General features: G+C 31.5%; 1 long non-coding RNA gene across 1 annotated transcript; it reads left to right on the plus strand.

The window, feature by feature from the left end:
• The first annotated feature begins 3272 nt into the window (after positions 1-3272).
• On the plus strand, positions 3273-5821 carry LOC111390579. The gene is made up of 3 exons (XR_002701938.1): positions 3273-3429; positions 5178-5301; positions 5391-5821. It is a non-coding gene; the product is annotated as an uncharacterized LOC111390579 (long non-coding RNA).
• The last annotated feature ends 1878 nt before the right edge of the window (positions 5822-7699 follow it).

Raw genomic sequence — 7699 nt, forward strand, 5'->3', positions numbered from 1 at the left:
AAGAGTTTTACCCTTCTGATGGACTCTTCGAAGTCGGTCATATGGGTCTTAACCTTAGTCTGTAAGGATTCATTCACAACATTTAACTTATTAAGGCTTTTCATTAATCTTCTTAAGAATGACTCTATTTGTCTTTTCACCCTAAGATTCTCGTGAAAACATTTGTTCATAAGCTTATGAATATTTTCCTCAACTTCAAATACATCATTAGAATGTGATTGACTCATCTAGATAAAATAGGTTCAGGGAGCACGATTAAACTTTGATACCACTTGAAAGTTTAGATTACCAATTTATTTAGACCAAATATGCATAATTATACAATTAAAAGTAACAAGTAAATTTTTAATTGTTCATAGATTATTAGATCAAACAAGTCAATGTATCCTATGTTTGAAACCGTAGTATGTATATTGCACAAAGTAAATAACATCAATATGATATGGAGAAAACCTTTCGCGAAGGATCAAAAATTTCGGGCACTTTGCTAGTCAACAATCCACTATAAACAATGAGACTTACAGCATGGTCTAGACCGACTATTCTTAGTTTACTTTTACGTTTTTCCTATAATCTCTTTGGCCCGTGCTCCTCAGACCAACTCTTAACCCTTGGTATCATTTTTCTCCTGTGGACCTTTAAGAAAGAATCTCGTTCTGTAGCGTCGGAACTCCAATCCTCTTCCCAAAACTTCAGCCACTCTGAAGGCTAATTGGAGAACGTAGGTTTGGTTTTTGATCAACAATCTTATGTGTGTTTGATCTGTGGTTGGATGTAGAAGTATATGGCTTGATCAACAAAACAATGCTTGTTTTAATTTATGGATCAAGTAATTAATGGTGGTTGAATCTAGAAATCAATGAATGTTTTGGATCTTCAAATGAATGATCTCTATACATTAATTATGATTCAACACAGTTTGGGATTAGGATATATAAAGGACAACGTTTTGGGATAAAAAGGAACTAAAAAATCAATGTTTGAAGCAAAACATAATTCTAAGCGTTGACCCGTTGCTCGGACGCTAAATGAGTGGCCAGGGAGCACCGTTTGAGCACTCGTCAGTATTTGTATTATAACTTTCTCTTCCGACGTCGAATTGAGAAGATTCAAAATGCGTTGAAAAACTGAACCAATGGGCTATGATGTTTCAAAGTAACATTTTTCAAATTCGGATGTCTTCTATGTTAAAAATGTGTTGCAAATTGTGACTCAGAATTTTAGGGCACTACTTATGCGGCTATTTGACACTCTTAACACTTTTAATTGCATTCCTCGATCATATGTGATCTTCTTCAACATTTATGACTTCTTGGACTCCTTCAAGACCTATAATAACAATCCTTAACTAACTTTGATTACAATTCAATAAACTCTTAAGACAATACAACTAAGACTTGATGATTTTGACTTTAAAATTTGCCATTTTATAATTTGAACTTAATAATCTCCCTCGTTGGCATTACTTGACAAAATCATCTATTTCAAAGTCAAAAGTCCACTACAATCTACCTAATAAACACTTTCCAAAATACACTTCAACAACTTGTTAACCTGTTTCTTATAACACATGGAAATCACAATACCACATGAAACACGAGAGGAATATACCAAAACCAAAATCATATAACAAAGTTAAATAAAACACAAAATCAAACTTGTGTAACACCGAAGCATGCAATATCATGTGAATTATAAACTTAGAAATAACTATAAAATTTTAATATCAATATTGACAAAACACAACACGATATCATTAATGAAATTCTTGCAAATATATCAATTGATTCTCCTTAAGTCATCTATCAATCAAAAATTTTAAATTTTTAAAATTCTTCTCCAAAATCATAATCAACTTTCTAAAATAAATACACATCTCTCCTCCCTTTTTGTCACGAATAACTAAGGAAAGACGAGTAATAATCATGTAAAACACATAGAGAAATGGGTAAAAAAACATGCACATAGATAATGATGCAAAAATTATGCAAAAACATATGATAGGAGAATAAAAAATTTCCAATTTCGACACCAATTTTTTTTTTTCAGAAATTTTTATCTTGAAAAGTTATTTGCTTACTTTTACATGTATGGTTCATGAAAATGTTATCTTCTCCCGCATAACTTATTTTAAACCTAAATGGAGTGAATTGTATAAGCTACACATGTGTGATAAGTGCCACTAAACTCCGGTAAGCACATCTCAAAATCTTACATCAATGAGAAAAGATATGCAAAAAACACAAGTGAATGAATGTTTTCATCAAAGTATAAAGGCAAAACAGTTCTACTAGGACTATTTAAATAAAAAGCTCATATTGATTTTTTAATGTATATATTTTCTTTCTCTCCTATCAATAAGTACATATATAATTTTCTCTCTCTCTTTTTTATATCTTATATTCAATATTTTCTCTATTAAGCGATAAAGATGACCCTTGTAATAAACTTTAGGCCGATTGCTCCAAGTCAGATGACCATATAGCATCAGGTTTTGAGAAACCCCTCAGGCTTAATTGCTCAAGTCAAATAGGCTCTAAAGAAGAGTATAAGATGTATCTCACTATTTCATATATTTTAAAATTTGAACCACTAACATCTTTTTCTTTTATGGGAATAAATAAGAGTTTAGGTCAATCTAGTTTAATATTATTCCATATTCAAAGTCAATAAACCACACAGATGACAGCCATCCTAAATTTTAAATATGCAATCAAGACCTATTCACAAGAGTTTAATGTGTGTAGTGCATAAGATATATGTAATAACCTATATCAAGTACTTCACACCAGTTCTAAATAAATTGATTGAAATTTAATTTATCAATCAAGAACCTTACTAGTACTTGTTAACAAAATAACATGTCTATAAAAATTTTTAAAAATTATTTTTCCTTTTTCAAAATTTTTAATAAAAATGTAGCAAAAATAAATTCCTAATATACAATGAATCACTACACAAAAAATGATCATTTGCAATATATAAAAAGCAACATTCGGTAGTTAAATGTTCTTAAAGGGGTCTATTGCAACATTTTAATAAGTGAATGTTGCAATTAATTAATTTAATTGAGTTTTGACAATATTTAACGTTTGTTGAACATTGCTTAAAAATTTATTTTTTTCAACGTTCAAAAAACGTTGTAAAATATATAACTTTAAGACCTTGCAAATGTTGAGAAAACGCTTTTGAAATAAATAAATAAAAAAAATAAAATAAGGAGGCTTAAATTTGAAAATGAGAACGAAAAAACATAACCCTACACTATCCTTCTATTTCCCCATCTCTCTCTTGCTTGGTCGCCTCCTTCCCGGTTCCCTTCAAATCGTCTATGCCAACCCTATAAATTTGAAGCTACTCTAGCCAGTCACCATCCACGGCAGATGTCAAAGCGCTACTCATCGTCGGCCAACCTACCCAAGCCATAAGGTCAGTTCATCTTCTATCTCAAGATTCTTGCAATCTGTCTCAAGAAATCGATTATTTTATCCACAAATTTTTGCGTGAGGTTATCTTTTTTCTAAATTCATTTTGCTCGTTTGCCCCATCTTTAATTCTTCGCACTATTTTTATTGACATAAATATGGTCGCAATTCAGTCGTATTACGATTGGAATGCCTGAAGATCATTTCGTGTTTCCCGTGTGCGAGGGTACCATTCTTCCAATTTTATATTGGATTGTATCTGATCGGTACATATCGAAATGCATGTTGAAATTTAAGTAATTTTACGTGTTAATGGGTATTAGGAATAAATTTAACGCATGGTAATATTTATTTACTTTGTTCGGGAATTGCTTGTTGCTCATTTCTATCTCCTTGGGACTTTTAAGCCTTTAATTTTTGGTATCTAATACTGGTGGGCCTTGGAATGTTAGGATATTGAGCATCAACTCTTCGAATCTTATCTTTAGGGAGAGAAAAATAATAGAAAAAGGAAAAAAATCTGACAGAAAAATTAACTAAAAATACCCCCCCGCCCCGCAAAACTTTTTGTATGCTGTGATTATAAGGAAAGCATAATAATCATGTGCATCAAGTGATTATTATCTATTACTTCAGAAAAAAGATCATAATTGTTTTTATTGACATAAATTTGTAAATCAGAAAAAGATTACCTTATGCAAAAAAGATTATCAATGAAACTATTTATTAATTGAAGCTTTCTATTAACTTCATTCAATTAAGTAACATTCATATTGTTGTTGTTTGGTGTAATGCTTAAATTGCAGTTTGTTTACTTCAAATTGGACTATAACAAAATATATACTGTGAAAATCTAGTATTCTTCTCAGTAATTTCTTGACTTCCTTTTTTTATATATTTTTTCTTTTTCTCTAGATAAATCATGTAGTTAGTTTTTGAATTTTGATACCTGGATTTGTGATTAGTTCATAGGCTGGGTCTACTTTTTGCTGAAGTAATGTGTACGTACTTGTGTCTGTTTACTATAGAGGAGAAGATGTATGAAGTATGTTTATTGAAAAAAATGCACTAGTTTGCTGTGTGGCACTCCTCTTACAATATGAAGAATGTTATGGCATTGTAATTTTTTGCTAGTGATAAATTTAAGCTAAAAATTTGCCTCAGTGTGTCATTTTGATATGAGCTGCAACTCTGTCCCATGAAGCTGTGATGTAAACAATTTTTACATTTCTACTTCTTCCAAAATGTCCTGACTGAGGTATGAAAATTAGGTCATAAACTCATAATTAACTGGATTAGATATTTAATGAGGATGTGTTAGAAGTTGGTTTCATTAAATATGCAGCCATATTGTCATGTTACAAACTACAAGTCAATTTGGTCTACTTATGAATAAATGTTGGTTTCAGCTCCCCAATTCGAGCAGTGCAATGTGAAGCTTACTTGTCATTAACATACTCTGCCATATGTTTAAGAATGTGTTCAACTTGTGTTATGAATCTAATTTGATTTTGTATATTGATTGAAATTATATAACACTTGTTGATTGATCTCAAATTGCCTTCTTTCAATGTGTATGTGGAGCCACTTCTTTGTTTTTGTTTTTTTTTTTTGTTATAGAGCTTTGCATTCTCATAAGTTACCGAACAGAACTCTTCTATTTAAACTGGCTATTGCAATATGCTTTCCTATATTGTTAATAATGGCTCATGGGGTTACATAACTCGGGAATATGATCTTTTACAAAAACAGTACCAAAACTCGAACCAGGGTCATGAAAAGAGTGAAAAATGACGACAAGTTGGAGTTCCCTGAAACCACAATCATGGGGTTGGAGAATCATAACAAAAGGGCATGGGTTGAAAGAATGTCTGAGGTCAGAAAACTGTCAATTTCTCTAAACTTAGATGCAATATAAATGCATTGAATTTAGCTTAATCAAGTTGAAACATACGTGATTTGCAGGTTGATGTCAAGGACAGGGGACCAGCAGTGAGTGTGATCAGCTGCAACATATCTGCAGCAACATCACTTTCTTCAATCTCCCTTGTTCTCAGTTCCTTGATTGGTGCATGAATTGGGAGTTCCTCTGTAAACATCTTCAGAAGCAGTTTTGTTTATGGAAGCATAGACTCATCTATTGTTTCCATCAAATATATAGCTCCTCTCTCCTGCTTCCTGGTTGCTTTTGTTTTGTTTTTTCAGACAGCAAGGTATTTAGTTCATGCCAATTTCCTCATAAGCATGCCAAATAGTGATATCCCAGTAAGAATGTATTTGGTGGGATGTATCTTGATGGTTTTCTTTCCGTAATGTTTCTAACTTTTCTCCTTGTGTGGTGTTCAAGCTTTTCCAACACATTTGCCATTTTAATTTTTTTAGTAAATAGTTGAATATTCTTCTCTACTTTATTTCACAGTTTTTTGCTTCGATGCATGTATACTAGAAATGTTGCCCCATTCATAGAGTCCAGATTGCTTCCAAAAAGCAACCTTCTGGCATTATTTCTTGGTCAGGAAAATTTCTTGCAGAAAAGTTACCTAAAATTTCGCTTTCTAAGAGCAGCAGGATATATATTGTTGACATATATATCTCTCTCCATAAAGAATGAATTGCTGACTCTTGGCTGTTTAATATTTATTTCTTGAGGCCAAAAGTAAAATAAATTTCGTTAGATAAATAAAAAAATTCCGTTCTTTACATGAGTTTAAATTATTTAACTTTTCCAATCTGATATCATTAGTCACACCAAAACACTCTTGGAGAAAGAATGGGTAGTCTTACTGATAAATAGCTCAAGAATTAATTATTCAGGATACTGTTTTATAATGTAGGTTTACATTTTATACATGGATTATTTTGATGGCATGTTTCACAGTTTCAGCCTCGTGAAACCTTCATACTTCATGACCTCTAAAAATTAATTTTTTATAAATTGATAATTTCTATTATATGATAAAATATTATATTCACTGCCTATTACTTTATAAAGTTTATACTGTATATGAATACCCAACACATAACACATTTCATTAAGGCTTCGTTTAGTGCACCAATAGGTCATATAAGCAATTTAGTACACCTATAATATATAGTCGTATGTAGATGATATTGTGTTGTAATAATATTCTTTTTTGTTAATTCAAAAGATAAGTCATTTGCTCTAGACAGTAGTGAATCATGTTGCTTTATCAATCTTAAAATGGGATTGGGAGTAAAACCAGCCATGATCTTGCCTCATGGGCGTGCATGAGAGCAAGGTGAGTTTATTAAGCCTGGTGCGACATATTCAAGACAGGCCAATGTGGTGAAGGCTAAAAGTTTGGTGTATGTCCTAACTTAGTGTCCAACATGTTATTATGTACACCCGTCATTATAATGTAGAAGAGTGGAATGCCGACCCCTAATGTTTTTAACCTTTGTGGAAATTCTACATCACAAAACTTAAACTTAACCTTTGTTTGTTCAATTCTCAATGGTAAGAACAAGGTCAAATTTTGTATCAATGGTAAGAACAACGTTTAAGCTTTATTCTTGGTTTATTCAAAAGAAGTGTAGTTGATGGTTTTGCATCCATGCCTATGATAATAATTCCGGTGAAAGTTTTAGAGGAAAGAGAGTTGAAGTTGTGGGATGTGGAAATTCAGGCATGGAAGTGTCTCTTGATCTTTGCAACTATGATGTGGTTTATGAGTTTTCTTTTTCAAGTTCATGTATTGCCAATGATTCTTAATTATTTTTCTTTGCTTTTCTTCTTGATTATAATTGGTACAAATGTCTACAATTTGGTATCTATATTTATCTCATTTTTTAAGGCCATGACCGATATTTAAGGCAAGGCTCATGTCGAAGATTGCTGAGAAGAAAATTGAGGTCGATAATAATAGTTTTGTTTTTTTTTTTTTTTTTTTTTGGGTAAAATGTATTGGATTTTTAGGTGTTTTAGAATTTTGGATCTGGATTTCATACGAATATTGTTACATTTTAGAGTTCAATTAATAATGATTATTGGAGTTATTTGATATAATTATTTTCTATTATGTTTTGTGGTTGATACATGTGAATTACTCTTAATTAAAAAAAAAAAAAAATTGACCAACAAATGTTGCAAAAGATAGGCTTTTGCAACGTTTAACAAACGTTGCAAAAACTCTTCCCCATCTTTTGCAACATTTAACAAACTTTGCAAAAACTCTTCCCTCAACAGTAACATTAACTTGTGTAACACGCTAAAACGTTGCAAAAGATCTTTTGCAACATTTTTTTGATCGTTG

Source organism: Olea europaea, unplaced genomic scaffold (genome assembly GCF_002742605.1).
Source record: "Olea europaea var. sylvestris unplaced genomic scaffold, O_europaea_v1 scaffold69, whole genome shotgun sequence".
Classification (NCBI taxonomy): Eukaryota; Viridiplantae; Streptophyta; class Magnoliopsida; order Lamiales; family Oleaceae; genus Olea; species Olea europaea.